This window comes from Garra rufa, chromosome 3 (genome assembly GCF_049309525.1).
Source record: "Garra rufa chromosome 3, GarRuf1.0, whole genome shotgun sequence".
In the NCBI taxonomy this organism is placed as follows: Eukaryota; Metazoa; Chordata; class Actinopteri; order Cypriniformes; family Cyprinidae; genus Garra; species Garra rufa.
In genome coordinates this window covers 20356702-20374008 of record NC_133363.1, presented here as the reverse complement: position 1 = coordinate 20374008, position 17307 = coordinate 20356702, and positions in this window count along the sequence as shown.

Here is a 17307-nt window from a genome sequence, read left to right as displayed (position 1 = left end):
AAACATTTCAGATGCTGTGCAACAGGATTGGTCCGCTGGTTCGTCGGGTTATGCCATCCCCATTTCAAATGCATTTCCATCGTGCATTATTTGTTTTAACCCTTTATCACACAAGCCAAATACCACCTCAAGAAATTCCAATTTTTTCCTAGAGCACCCCAAGTCCCAGCTTTGTACATTTAAATGTTTTCCTTATTCCGTGGTTTCCTTGGATTACCTTAAGAAACAATTTTAAAACACCTGGTTTAAACCAATCCTGTTCCTGGAGATCTACCTTCCTACAAAATCAGGTTCAGACTTAATCAAACAAACATTAACCAGCTAATTAAGATCTTCAAGAGCACTTGATAATTTTACTGAACTGTAGCTGCTCTCAGGGCAGGAGTAATCAATATTAAAAATACTGATATTTTTACTGAACTGTACGCTGCTCTCAGGACAGGAGTAATCAATATTAAAATGACTGATATTTTTACTGAACTGTGCGGCTTCTCTCAGGGCAGGAGTAATCAATATTAAAATTACTGATATTTTTACTGAACTGTAGCTGCTCTCAGGGCAGGAGTAATCAATATTAAAATTACTGACATTTTTACTGAACTGTAGCTGCTCTCAGGGCAGGAGTAATCAATATTAAAATTACTGATATTTTTACTGAACTGTAGCTGCTCTCAGGGCAGGAGTAATCAATATTAAAATTACTGATATTTTTACTGAACTGTGGCTGCTCTCAGGGCAGGAGTAATAATATTAAAATTACTGATATTTTTACTGAACTGTGGCTGCTCTCAGGGCAGGAGTAATAATATTAAAATTACTGATATTTTTACTGAACTGCGGCTGCTCTCAGGACAGGAGTAATCAATATTAAAATTACTGATATTTTTACTGAACTGTGTGCTGCTCTCAGGGCAGGAGTAATCAATATTAAAATTACTGATATTTTTACTGAACTGTACGCTGCTCTCAGGACAGGAGTAATCAATATTAAAATTACTGATATTTTTACTGAACTGTACACTGCTCTCAGGACAGGAGTAATCAATATTAAAATTACTGATATTTTTACTTAACTGTACGCTGCTCTCAGGACAGGAGTAATCAATATTAAAATTACTGATATTTTTACTGAACTGTGCGGCTTCTCTCAGGGCAGGAGTAATCAATATTAAAATTACTGATATTTTTACTGAACTGTAGCTGCTCTCAGGGCAGGAGTAATCAATATTAAAATTACTGACATTTTTACTGAACTGTAGCTGCTCTCAGGGCAGGAGTAATCAATATTAAAATTACTGATATTTTTACTGAACTGTAGCTGCTCTCAGGGCAGGAGTAATCAATATTAAAATTACTGACATTTTTACTGAACTGTAACTGCTCTCAGGGCAGGAGTAATCAATATTAAAATTACTGATATTTTTAACTGAACTGTAGCTGCTCTCAGGGCAGGAGTAATAATATTAAAATTACTGATATTTTTACTGAACTGTAGCTGCTCTCAGGGCAGGAGTAATCAATATTAAAATTACTGACATTTTTACTGAACTGTAGCTGCTCTCAGGGCAGGAGTAATCAATATTAAAATTACTGATATTTTTACTGAACTGTAGCTGCTCTCAGGGCAGGAGTAATAATATTAAAATTACTGACATTTTTACTGAACTGTAGCTGCTCTCAGGGCAGGAGTAATCAATATTAAAATTACTGATATTTTTACTGAACTGCGGCTGCTCTCAGGGCAGGAGTAATAATATTAAAATTACTGATATTTTTACTGAACTGCGGCTGCTCTCTGGGCAGGAGTAATAATATTAAAATTACTGATATTTTTACTGAACTGCGGCTGCTCTCAGGGCAGGAGTAATCAATATTAAAATTACTGATATTTTTACTGAACTGTACACTGCTCTCAGAACAGGAGTAATCAATATTAAAATTACTGATATTTTTACTGAACTGTACGCTGCTCTCAGGACAGGAGTAATCAATATTTAAATTACTGATATTTTTACTGAACTGTACGCTGCTCTCAGGGCAGGAGTAATCAATATTAAAATTACTGATATTTTTCTCAGGACAGAAGTAATCAATATTAAAATTACTGATATTTTTACTGAACTGTAGCTGCTCTCAGGGCAGGAGTAATCAATATTAAAATTACTGATATTTTTACTGAACTGTAGCTGCTCTCAGGACAGGAGTAATCAATATTAAAATTACTGATATTTTTACTGAACTGTAGCTGCTCTCAGGACAGGAGTAAACAATATTAAAATTACTGATATTTTTACTGAACTGTACGCTGCTCTCAGGACAGGAGTAATCAATATTAAAATTACTGATATTTTTACTTAACTGTACGCTGCTCTCAGGACAGGAGTAATCAATATTAAAATTACTGATATTTTTACTGAACTGCAGCTGCTCTCAGGGCAGGAATAATCAATATTAAAATTACTGATATTTTACTGAACTGTACGCTGCTCTCAGGGCAGGAGTAATCAATATTAAAATTACTGATATTTTTCTCAGGACAGGAGTAATCAATATTAAAATTACTGATATTTTTACTGAACTGTACGCTGCTCTCAGGACAAGAGTAATCAATATTAAAATTACTGATATTTTTACTGAACTGTACGCTGCTCTCAGGACAGGAGTAATCAATATTAAAATTACTGATATTTTTACTGAACTGTACGCTGCTCTCAGGACAGGAGTAATCAGTATTAAAATTACTGATATTTTTACTGAACTGTACGCTGCTCTCAGGACAAGAGTAATCAATATTAAAATTACTGATATTTTTACTGAACTGTACGCTGCTCTCAGGACAGGAGTAATCAATATTAAAATTACTGATATTTTTACTGAACTGTACGCTGCTCTCAGGACAGGAGTAATCAATATTAAAATTACTGATATTTTACTGAACTGCAGCTGCTCTCAGGGCAGGAGTAATCAATGTTAAAATTACTGATATTTTTACTGAACTGTACGCTGCTCTCAGGGCAGGAGTAATCAATATTAAAATTACTGATATTTTTACTGAACTGTACGCTGCTCTCAGGACAGGAGTAATCAATATTAAAATTACTGATATTTTACTGAACTGTACGCTGCTCTCAGGGCAGGAGTAATCAATATTAAAATTACTGATATTTTTACTGAACTGTACGCTGCTCTCAGGGCAGGAGTAATCAATATTAAAATTACTGATATTTTTACTGAACTGTGCGGCTTCTCTCAGGGCAGGAGTAATCAATATTAAAATTACTGATATTTTTACTGAACTGTAGCTGCTCTCAGGGCAGGAGTAATCAATATTAAAATTACTGATATTTTTACTGAACTGCGGCTGCTCTCAGGGCAGGAGTAATAATATTAAAATTACTGATATTTTTACTGAACTGCGGCTGCTCTCAGGGCAGGAGTAATAATATTAAAATTACTGATATTTTTACTGAACTGCGGCTGCTCTCAGGACAGGAGTAATCAATATTAAAATTACTGATATTTTTACTGAACTGTGTGCTGCTCTCAGGGCAGGAATAATCAATATTAAAATTACTGATATTTTTACTGAACTGTACGCTGCTCTCAGGACAGGAGTAATCAATATTAAAATTACTGATATTTTTACTGAACTGTACACTGCTCTCAGGACAGGAGTAATCAATATTAAAATTACTGATATTTTTAACTTAACTGTACGCTGCTCTCAGGACAGGAGTAATCAATATTAAAATTACTGATATTTTTACTGAACTGTGCGGCTTCTCTCAGGGCAGGAGTAATCAATATTAAAATTACTGATATTTTTACTGAACTGTAGCTGCTCTCATGGCAGGAGTAATCAATATTAAAATTACTGACATTTTTACTGAACTGTAGCTGCTCTCAGGGCAGGAGTAATCAATATGAAAATTACTGATATTTTTACTGAACTGTAGCTGCTCTCAGGGCAGGAGTAATCAATATTAAAATTACTGATATTTTTACTGAACTGTACACTGCTCTCAGGACAGGAGTAATCAATATTAAAATTACTGATATTTTTACTGAACTGTACGCTGCTCTCAGGACAGGAGTAATCAATATTAAAATTACTGATATTTTTACTGAACTGTACGCTGCTCTCAGGGCAGGAGTAATCAATATTAAAATTACTGATATTTTTCTCAGGACAGAAGTAATCAATATTAAAATTACTGATATTTTTACTGAACTGTAGCTGCTCTCAGGGCAGGAGTAATCAATATTAAAATTACTGATATTTTTACTGAACTGTAGCTGCTCTCAGGACAGGAGTAATCAATATTAAAATTACTGATATTTTTACTGAACTGTAGCTGCTCTCAGGACAGGAGTAAACAATATTAAAATTACTGATATTTTTACTGAACTGTACGCTGCTCTCAGGACAGGAGTAATCAATATTAAAATTACTGATATTTTTACTGAACTGTACGCTGCTCTCAGGGCAGGAGTAATCAATATTAAAATTACTGATATTTTTACTGAACTGCGGCTGCTCTCAGGGCAGGAGTAATCAATATTAAAATTACTGATATTTTTACTGAACTGCGGCTGCTCTCAGGGCAGGAGTAATCAATATTAAAATTACTGATATTTTTACTGAACTGTACACTGCTCTCAGGGCAGGAGTAATCAATATTAAAATTACTGATATTTTTACTGAACTGCAGCTGCTCTCAGGGCAGGAGCAATCAATATTAAAATTACTGATATTTTTACTGAACTGTACGCTGCTCTCAGGGCAGGAGTAATCAATATTAAAATTACTGATATTTTTACTGAACTGCGGCTGCTCTCAGGGCAGGATTAATCAATATTAAAATTACTGATATTTTTACTGAAGTGCGCCTGCTCTCAGGGCAGGAGTAATCAATATTAAAATTACTGATATTTTTACTGAACTGTACGCTGCTCTCAGGGCAGGAGTAATCAATATTAAAATTACTGATATTTTTCTCAGGACAGGAGTAATCAATATTAAAATTACTGATATTTTTACTGAACTGTACGCTGCTCTCAGGACAAGAGTAATCAATATTAAAATTACTGATATTTTTACTGAACTGTACGCTGCTCTCAGGACAGGAGTAATCAATATTAAAATTACTGATATTTTTACTGAACTGTACGCTGCTCTCAGGACAGGAGTAATCAATATTAAAATTACTGATATTTTACTGAACTGCAGCTGCTCTCAGGGCAGGAGTAATCAATGTTAAAATTACTGATATTTTTACTGAACTGTACGCTGCTCTCAGGGCAGGAGTAATCAATATTAAAATTACTGATATTTTTACTGAACTGTACGCTGCTCTCAGGACAGGAGTAATCAATATTAAAATTACTGATATTTTACTGAACTGTACGCTGCTCTCAGGGCAGGAGTAATCAATATTAAAATTACTGATATTTTTACTGAACTGTACGCTGCTCTCAGGGCAGGAGTAATCAATATTAAAATTACTGATATTTTTACTGAACTGTGCGGCTTCTCTCAGGGCAGGAGTAATCAATATTAAAATTACTGATATTTTTACTGAACTGTAGCTGCTCTCAGGGCAGGAGTAATCAATATTAAAATTACTGATATTTTTACTGAACTGTACGCTGCTCTCAGGGCAGGAGTAATCAATATTAAAATTACTGATATTTTTACTGAACTGCGGCTGCTCTCAGGGCAGGAGTAATCAATATTAAAATTACTGATATTTTTACTGAACTGCAGCTGCTCTCAGGGCAGGAGTAATCAATATTAAAATTACTGATATTTTTACTGAACTGTACACTGCTCTCAGGGCAGGAGTAATCAATATTAAAATTACTGATATTTTTACTGAACTGCAGCTGCTCTCAGGGCAGGAGCAATCAATATTAAAATTACTGATATTTTTACTGAACTGTACGCTGCTCTCAGGGCAGGAGTAATCAATATTAAAATTACTGATATTTTTACTGAACTGCGGCTGCTCTCAGGGCAGGATTAATCAATATTAAAATTACTGATATTTTTACTGAAGTGCGCCTGCTCTCAGGGCAGGAGTAATCAATATTAAAATTACTGATATTTTTACTGAACTGTACGCTGCTCTCAGGGCAGGAGTAATCAATATTAAAATTACTGATATTTTTCTCAGGACAGGAGTAATCAATATTAAAATTACTGATATTTTTACTGAACTGTACGCTGCTCTCAGGACAGGAGTAATCAATATTAAAATTACTGATATTTTTACTGAACTGTACGCTGCTCTCAGGACAGGAGTAATCAATATTAAAATTACTGATATTTTTACTGAACTGTACGCTGCTCTCAGGACAGGAGTAATCAATATTAAAATTACTGATATTTTACTGAACTGCAGCTGCTCTCAGGGCAGGAGTAATCAATGTTAAAATTACTGATATTTTACTGAACTGTACGCTGCTCTCAGGGCAGGAGTAATCAATATTAAAATTACTGATATTTTTACTGAACTGTGCGGCTGCTCTCAGGGCAGGAGTAATCAATATTAAAATTACTGATATTTTTACTGAACTGTGCGGCTGCTCTCAGGGCAGGAGTAATCAATATTAAAATTACTGATATTTTTACTGAACTGTGCGGCTGCTCTCAGGGCAGGAGTAATAATATTAAAATTACTGATATTTTTACTGAACTGCGGCTGCTCTCAGGGCAGGAGTAATAATATTAAAATTACTGATATTTTTACTGAACTGCGGCTGCTCTCAGGGCAGGAGTAATAATATTAAAATTACTGATATTTTTACTGAACTGAGGCTGCTCTCAGGGCAGGAGTACTGAATAGGTTCGTATTACTGACATTTTTAATGAAATATACGCTGCTCTCAGGACAGGAGTAATCAATAGGTTCATATTACTGTTATTTGTAGTGTACTCACATCAAAGTATTTCTGTATGACTATACTTTGCATGGGAATTTAAGACTGACCTTAAAAACATTTCAGATGCTGTGCAACAGGATTGGTCCGCTGGTTCGTCGGGTTATGCCATCCCCATTTCAAATGCATTTCCATCGTGCATTATTTGTTTTAACCCTTTATCACAAGCCCAATACCACCTCAAGAAATTCCAATTTTTTCCTAGAGCACCCCAAGTCCCAGCTTTGTACATTTAAATGTTTTCCTTATTCCGTGGTTTCCTTGGATTACCTTAAGAAACAATTTTAAAACACCTGGTTTAAACCAATCCTGTTCCTGGAGATCTACCTTCCTACAAAATCAGGTTCAGACTTAATCAAACAAACATTAACCAGCTAATTAAGATCTTCAAGAGCACTTGATAATTTTACTGAACTGTAGCAGCTCTCAGGGCAGGAGTAATCAATATTAAAATTACTGATATTTTTACTGAACTGTACGCTGCTCTCAGGACAAGAGTAATCAATATTAAAATTACTGATATTTTTACTGAACTGTACGCTGCTCTCAGGACAGGAGTAATCAATATTAAAATTACTGATATTTTTACTGAACTGTACGCTGCTCTCAGGACAGGAGTAATCAATATTAAAATTACTGATATTTTTACTGAACTGTACGCTGCTCTCAGGACAAGAGTAATCAATATTAAAATTACTGATATTTTTACTGAACTGTGCGGCTGCTCTCAGGGCAGGAGTAATAATATTAAAATTACTGATATTTTTACTGAACTGTGGCTGCTCTCAGGGCAGGAGTAATAATATTAAAATTACTGATATTTTTACTGAACTGCGGCTGCTCTCAGGGCAGGAGTAATAATATTAAAATTACTGATATTTTAACTGAACTGCGGCTGCTCTCAGGGCAGGAGTAATAATATTAAAATTACTGATATTTTTACTGAACTGAGGCTGCTCTCAGGGCAGGAGTACTGAATAGGTTCGTATTACTGACATTTTTAATGAAATATACGCTGCTCTCAGGACAGGAGTAATCAATAGGTTCATATTACTGTTATTTGTAGTGTACTCACATCAAAGTATTTCTGTATGACTATACTTTGCATGGGAATTTAAGACTGACCTTAAAAACATTTCAGATGCTGTGCAACAGGATTGGTCCGCTGGTTCGTCGGGTTATGCCATCCCCATTTCAAATGCATTTCCATCGTGCATTATTTGTTTTAACCCTTTATCACACAAGCCAAATACCACCTCAAGAAATTCCAATTTTTTCCTAGAGCACCCCAAGTCCCAGCTTTGTACATTTAAATGTTTTCCTTATTCCGTGGTTTCCTTGGATTACCTTAAGAAACAATTTTAAAACACCTGGTTTAAACCAATCCTGTTCCTGGAGATCTACCTTCCTACAAAATCAGGTTCAGACTTAATCAAACAAACATTAACCAGCTAATTAAGATCTTCAAGAGCACTTGATAATTTTACTGAACTGTAGCTGCTCTCAGGGCAGGAGTAATCAATATTAAAAATACTGATATTTTTACTGAACTGTACGCTGCTCTCAGGACAGGAGTAATCAATATTAAAATGACTGATATTTTTACTGAACTGTGCGGCTTCTCTCAGGGCAGGAGTAATCAATATTAAAATTACTGATATTTTTACTGAACTGTAGCTGCTCTCAGGGCAGGAGTAATCAATATTAAAATTACTGACATTTTTACTGAACTGTAGCTGCTCTCAGGGCAGGAGTAATCAATATTAAAATTACTGATATTTTTACTGAACTGTAGCTGCTCTCAGGGCAGGAGTAATCAATATTAAAATTACTGATATTTTTACTGAACTGTGGCTGCTCTCAGGGCAGGAGTAATAATATTAAAATTACTGATATTTTTACTGAACTGTGGCTGCTCTCAGGGCAGGAGTAATAATATTAAAATTACTGATATTTTTACTGAACTGCGGCTGCTCTCAGGACAGGAGTAATCAATATTAAAATTACTGATATTTTTACTGAACTGTGTGCTGCTCTCAGGGCAGGAGTAATCAATATTAAAATTACTGATATTTTTACTGAACTGTACGCTGCTCTCAGGACAGGAGTAATCAATATTAAAATTACTGATATTTTTACTGAACTGTACACTGCTCTCAGGACAGGAGTAATCAATATTAAAATTACTGATATTTTTACTTAACTGTACGCTGCTCTCAGGACAGGAGTAATCAATATTAAAATTACTGATATTTTTACTGAACTGTGCGGCTTCTCTCAGGGCAGGAGTAATCAATATTAAAATTACTGATATTTTTACTGAACTGTAGCTGCTCTCAGGGCAGGAGTAATCAATATTAAAATTACTGACATTTTTACTGAACTGTAGCTGCTCTCAGGGCAGGAGTAATCAATATTAAAATTACTGATATTTTTACTGAACTGTAGCTGCTCTCAGGGCAGGAGTAATCAATATTAAAATTACTGATATTTTTACTGAACTGTACACTGCTCTCAGGACAGGAGTAATCAATATTAAAATTACTGATATTTTTACTTAACTGTACGCTGCTCTCAGGACAGGAGTAATCAATATTAAAATTACTGATATTTTTACTGAACTGTGCGGCTTCTCTCAGGGCAGGAGTAATCAATATTAAAATTACTGATATTTTTACTGAACTGCGGCTGCTCTCAGGGCAGGAGTAATAATATTAAAATTACTGATATTTTTACTGAACTGCGGCTGCTCTCAGGGCAGGAGTAATAATATTAAAATTACTGATATTTTTACTGAACTGCGGCTGCTCTCAGGGCAGGAGTAATAATATTAAAATTACTGATATTTTTACTGAACTGAGGCTGCTCTCAGGGCAGGAGGACTGAATAGGTTCGTATTACTGACATTTTTAATGAAATATACGCTGCTCTCAGGACAGGAGTAATCAATAGGTTCATATTACTGTTATTTGTAGTGTACTCACATCAAAGTATTTCTGTATGACTATACTTTGCATGGGAATTTAAGACTGACCTTAAAAACATTTCAGATGCTGTGCAACAGGATTGGTCCGCTGGTTCGTCGGGTTATGCCATCCCCATTTCAAATGCATTTCCATCTTGCATTATTTGTTTTAACCCTTTATCACACAAGCCCAATACCACCTCAAGAAATTCCAATTTTTTCCTAGAGCACCCCAAGTCCCAGCTTTGTACATTTAAATGTTTTCCTTATTCCGTGGTTTCCTTGGATTACCTTAAGAAACAATTTTAAAACACCTGGTTTAAACCAATCCTGTTCCTGGAGATCTACCTTCCTACAAAATCAGGTTCAGACTTAATCAAACAAACATTAACCAGCTAATTAAGATCTTCAAGAGCACTTGATAATTTTACTGAACTGTAGCAGCTCTCAGGGCAGGAGTAATCAATATTAAAATTACTGATATTTTTACTGAACTGTAGCTGCTCTCAGGGCAGGAGTAATCAATATTAAAATTACTGATATTTTTACTGAACTGTACGCTGCTCTCAGGACAGGAGTAATCAATATTAAAATTACTGATATTTTTACTGAACTGTACGCTGCTCTCAGGACAGGAGTAATCAATATTAAAATTACTGATATTTTTACTGAACTGTACGCTGCTCTCAGGGCAGGAGTAATCAATATTAAAATTACTGATATTTTTCTCAGGACAGGAGTAATCAATATTAAAATTACTGATATTTTTACTGAACTGTAGCTGCTCTCAGGGCAGGAGTAATCAATATTAAAATTACTGATATTTTTACTGAACTGTAGCTGCTCTCAGGACAGGAGTAATCAATATTAAAATTACTGATATTTTTACTGAACTGTAGCTGCTCTCAGGACAGGAGTAATTAATATTAAAATTACTGATATTTTTACTGAACTGTAGCTGCTCTCAGGACAGGAGTAATCAATATTAAAATTACTGATATTTTTACTGAACTGTAGCTGCTCTCAGGTGTAAGATTGTAAAAGGGATTAATTACACATATAATTTATAATTTAGCTCAAAGGGAATCGAATATGATTCAATAGGGAATTCAATAGGGCTGTTTCAGAGTCGACCCGCGATTCTTTCACAAGTCGTTTAACAGGAACTCTGCAATGGATATTACTATCCAGAATATAGTGAAAACACTATATATTAGCACAGTAGCAAAATCAGCAGTTTAAGGCAATAACTTGTAAGCACAAAACACAAGATACTTATCTTTTCTAATAAAAATATGATTTTAATGGATAAACCTAACACATACAAACTAATCTAACACATAAACACACGCATTCACACAGGTTGCAGAAAGAGAAAATGAGGAAAGAATGAGTTTAAAGGAATGAAAATATGAAGTCCCAAGTTATAGCAATATGTATTTGCTTAGACCTGAACAACCATCAATCACTTAATCAACCCTCGTATTGAGTCTCTCAAAGAGGTTATTAAACTTTATATCAAAATGCACCAGTTCAGTAAGATTCTGGAGGTTACTTGCGTGTTGCCTTTGGGAATTCCTTTAGTTGCGTCGCTTCAGAAAGGGGGCTTTCCCGAGGTTGCTGATTGGTTGGTGGTCGGTCAATGTGACGTCTTCTTGGGCGTTGGCTGGATATGAGAGATGTGCGTGCGCTGTTAAAGTTCAGGTCCGCGAAGACGTTTAAGTCGGTCGCGGCTTGCACAAACTTAACTAGACACGAAACTCTCAACGGAAAGAAATAAAAAAAGGATTAAAGAAAAAAACAGAAGTGGAATGATCTCCTCATGTTTCCTTTAGATGAGGAGGCTGGCATGCAGGCCAGGCGGCGTCGAGACGCGGCGGCGCGAAGCACGTGAAGAGCGTTGTAAGGAGTAAGAAAAGTTGCAAGAGATAAGAGAGAGATTTGAGGGTGTCCTTGGTATTTAAACTCAGCTTTTGGACACCTCCCAAAATGATGTCTTGACCAATTAGAACATTGGCTGAACTCCGGTGGGCTGCTGGTTCCACCTTCCAAACCATAAATCACCATGTTATCTTATTAGTCCCGTGATCCCAAATTCCCGCTCTTTGCAGAGATAAATTTGGACATGATTTCTATAACAAGACAATAATACATTTCGCAAAGAATTGAATTACAGGAACATTTTGAGAATGCGATTTCCAACTCAGACATATCAAACATCAATATAAACCATTAAACTATTCAAGAGTTATCAAAAGGGACATACACAATGAGTGATTAAAACATAATAGACAAATGTATGGGTTACATATATGAATAGGAAATTATGCAGAGAAATGATGAGTTGCTCATGAGTCCTTTAAGCATAGTTTTGGGTGCATATGTATATATGCATATAGGCAGTTTCTTGTGCCATACTGTGAGGGTCTGTTCTCTAAGCTGGGAGGTCAAAAGTTTAGGGAAGGAATTTCCGTTGTGTCCTGTGTGTGGGGGAAAACCAACCATATCGCTAATGACTTTAATCATGTGATGTTCAAAATGTGCATCTCTTTGACAATTAATCTTGGTTACTTGCTCCAAATTTGACAATCTCCTTCCCTGGAATTATGAACAAGTGTCTTTGTGTTAATTTTGCGAGTTCTTAGTAAGGTTTGCTTCAGCTGGCGGTCTGGCGCCAGGCTAACAAACGTCAGATTTATGACGGGGGCCTCTTGTGGAATGTGAGTCTGTAGTGTTTTTACTTCTAATCGACTCTCCCAAATTGTTTGATTCGCGCTGATATCCCTACACAGGACAGGAGTAAACAATATTAAAATTACTGATATTTTTACTGAACTGTACGCTGCTCTCAGGACAGGAGTAATCAATATTAAAATTACTGATATTTTTACTGAACTGTACGCTGCTCTCAGGGCAGGAGTAATCAATATTAAAATTACTGATATTTTTACTGAACTGCGGCTGCTCTCAGGGCAGGAGTAATCAATATTAAAATCACTGATATTTTTATTGAACTGTACGCTGCTCTCAGGGCAGGAGTAATCAATATTAAAATTACTGATATTTTTCTCAGGGCAGGAGTAATCAATATTAAAATTACTGATATTTTTACTGAACTGTACGCTGCTCTCAGGACAGGAGTAATCAATATTAAAATTACTGATATTTTTACTGAACTGTACGCTGCTCTCAGGACAGGAGTAATCAATATTAAAATTACTGATATTTTTACTGAACTGTACGTTGCTCTCAGGACAGGAGTAATCAATATTAAAATTACTGATATTTTTACTGAACTGTACGCTGCTCTCAGGACAGGAGTAATCAATATTAAAATTACTGATATTTTACTGAACTGCAGCTGCTCTCAGGGCAGGAGTAATCAATATTAAAATTACTGATATTTTACTGAACTGCAGCTGCTCTCAGGGCAGGAGTAATCAATGTTAAAATTACTGATATTTTACTGAACTGTACGCTGCTCTCAGGGCAGGAGTAATCAATATTAAAATTACTGATATTTTTACTGAACTGTGCGGCTGCTCTCAGGGCAGGAGTAATCAATATTAAAATTACTGATATTTTTACTGAACTGTGCGGCTGCTCTCAGGGCAGGAGTAATCAATATTAAAATTACTGATATTTTTACTGAACTGTGCGGCTGCTCTCAGGGCAGGAGTAATAATATTAAAATTACTGATATTTTTACTGAACTGCGGCTGCTCTCAGGGCAGGAGTAATAATATTAAAATTACTGATATTTTTACTGAACTGCGGCTGCTCTCAGGGCAGGAGTAATAATATTAAAATTACTGATATTTTAACTGAACTGCGGCTGCTCTCAGGGCAGGAGTAATAATATTAAAATTACTGATATTTTTACTGAACTGAGGCTGCTCTCAGGGCAGGAGTACTGAATAGGTTCGTATTACTGACATTTTTAATGAAATATACGCTGCTCTCAGGACAGGAGTAATCAATAGGTTCATATTACTGTTATTTGTAGTGTACTCACATCAAAGTATTTCTGTATGACTATACTTTGCATGGGAATTTAAGACTGACCTTAAAAACATTTCAGATGCTGTGCAACAGGATTGGTCCGCTGGTTCGTCGGGTTATGCCATCCCCATTTCAAATGCATTTCCATCGTGCATTATTTGTTTTAACCCTTTATCACACAAGCCAAATACCACCTCAAGAAATTCCAATTTTTTCCTAGAGCACCCCAAGTCCCAGCTTTGTACATTTAAATGTTTTCCTTATTCCGTGGTTTCCTTGGATTACCTTAAGAAACAATTTTAAAACACCTGGTTTAAACCAATCCTGTTCCTGGAGATCTACCTTCCTACAAAATCAGGTTCAGACTTAATCAAACAAACATTAACCAGCTAATTAAGATCTTCAAGAGCACTTGATAATTTTACTGAACTGTAGCTGCTCTCAGGGCAGGAGTAATCAATATTAAAATTACTGATATTTTTACTGAACTGTACGCTGCTCTCAGGACAGGAGTAATCAATATTAAAATTACTGATATTTTTACTGAACTGTACGCTGCTTTCAGGACAGGAATAATCAATATTAAAATTACTGATATTTTACTGAACTGTACGCTGCTCTCAGGGCAGGAGTAATCAATATTAAAATTACTGATATTTTTACTGAACTGTACGCTGCTCTCAGGGCAGGAGTAATCAATATTAGAATTACTGATATTTTTACTGAACTGTGTGCTGCTCTCAGGACAGGAGTAATCAATATTAAAATTACTGATATTTTTACTGAACTGTGCGGCTTCTCTCAGGGCAGGAGTAATCAATATTAAAATTACTGATATTTTTACTGAACTGTAGCTGCTCTCAGGGCAGGAGTAATCAATATTAAAATTACTGACATTTTTACTGAACTGTAGCTGCTCTCAGGGCAGGAGTAATCAATATTAAAATTACTGATATTTTTACTGAACTGTAGCTGCTCTCAGGGCAGGAGTAATCAATATTAAAATTACTGATATTTTTACTGAACTGCGGCTGCTCTCAGGGCAGGAGTAATAATATTAAAATTACTGATATTTTTACTGAACTGCGGCTGCTCTCAGGGCAGGAGTAATAATATTAAAATTACTGATATTTTTACTGAACTGCGGCTGCTCTCAGGGCAGGAGTAATAATATTAAAATTACTGATATTTTTACTGAACTGAGGCTGCTCTCAGGGCAGGAGGACTGAATAGGTTCGTATTACTGACATTTTTAATGAAATATACGCTGCTCTCAGGACAGGAGTAATCAATAGGTTCATATTACTGTTATTTGTAGTGTACTCACATCAAAGTATTTCTGTATGACTATACTTTGCATGGGAATTTAAGATTGACCTTAAAAACATTTCACATGCTGTGCAACAGGATTGGTCCGCTGGTTCGTCGGGTTATGCCATCCCCATTTCAAATGCATTTCCATCTTGCATTATTTGTTTTAACCCTTTATCACACAAGCCCAATACCACCTCAAGAAATTCCAATTTTTTCCTAGAGCACCCCAAGTCCCAGCTTTGTACATTTAAATGTTTTCCTTATTCCGTGGTTTCCTTGGATTACCTTAAGAAACAATTTTAAAACACCTGGTTTAAACCAATCCTGTTCCTGGAGATCTACCTTCCTACAAAATCAGGTTCAGACTTAATCAAACAAACATTAACCAGCTAATTAAGATCTTCAAGAGCACTTGATAATTTTACTGAACTGTAGCAGCTCTCAGGGCAGGAGTAATCAATATTAAAATTACTGATATTTTTACTGAACTGTAGCTGCTCTCAGGGCAGGAGTAATCAATATTAAAATTACTGATATTTTTACTGAACTGTACGCTGCTCTCAGGACAGGAGTAATCAATATTAAAATTACTGATATTTTTACTGAACTGTACGCTGCTCTCAGGACAGGAGTAATCAATATTAAAATTACTGATATTTTTACTGAACTGTACGCTGCTCTCAGGGCAGGAGTAATCAATATTAAAATTACTGATATTTTTCTCAGGACAGGAGTAATCAATATTAAAATTACTGATATTTTTACTGAACTGTAGCTGCTCTCAGGGCAGGAGTAATCAATATTAAAATTACTGATATTTTTACTGAACTGTAGCTGCTCTCAGGACAGGAGTAATCAATATTAAAATTACTGATATTTTTACTGAACTGTAGCTGCTCTCAGGACAGGAGTAATCAATATTAAAATTACTGATATTTTTACTGAACTGTAGCTGCTCTCAGGACAGGAGTAATCAATATTAAAATTACTGATATTTTTACTGAACTGTAGCTGCTCTCAGGACAGGAGTAAACAATATTAAAATTACTGATATTTTTACTGAACTGTACGCTGCTCTCAGGACAGGAGTAATCAATATTAAAATTACTGATATTTTTACTGAACTGTACGCTGCTCTCAGGGCAGGAGTAATCAATATTAAAATTACTGATATTTTTACTGAACTGCGGCTGCTCTCAGGGCAGGAGTAATCAATATTAAAATCACTGATATTTTTATTGAACTGTACGCTGCTCTCAGGACAGGAGTAATCAATATTAAAATTACTGATATTTTTACTGAACTGTACGCTGCTCTCAGGGCAGGAGTAATCAATATTAAAATTACTGATATTTTTACTGAACTGCGGCTGCTCTCAGGGCAGGAGTAATCAATATTAAAATTACTGATATTTTTACTGAACTGCGGCTGCTCTCAGGGCAGGAGTAATCAATATTAAAATCACTGATATTTTTATTGAACTGTACGCTGCTCTCAGGGCAGGAGTAATCAATATTAAAATTACTGATATTTTTCTCAGGACAGGAGTAATCAATATTAAAATTACTGATATTTTTACTGAACTGTACGCTGCTCTCAGGACAAGAGTAATCAATATTAAAATGACTGATATTTTTACTGAACTGTACGCTGCTCTCAGGACAGGAGTAATCAATATTAAAATTACTGATATTTTTACTGAACTGTACGCTGCTCTCAGGACAGGAGTAATCAATATTAAAATTACTGATATTTTTACTGAACTGTACGCTGCTCTCAGGACAAGAGTAATCAATATTAAAATTACTGATATTTTTACTGAACTGTACGCTGCTCTCAGGACAGGAGTAATCAATATTAAAATTACTGATATTTTTACTGAACTGTACGCTGCTCTCAGGACAGGAGTAATCAATATTAAAATTACTGATATTTTACTGAACTGCAGCTGCTCTCAGGCCAGGAGTAATCAATGTTAAAATTACTGATATTTTACTGAACTGTACGCTGCTCTCAGGGCAGGAGTAATCAATATTAAAATTACTGATATTTTTACTGAACTGTGCGGCTGCTCTCAGGGCAGG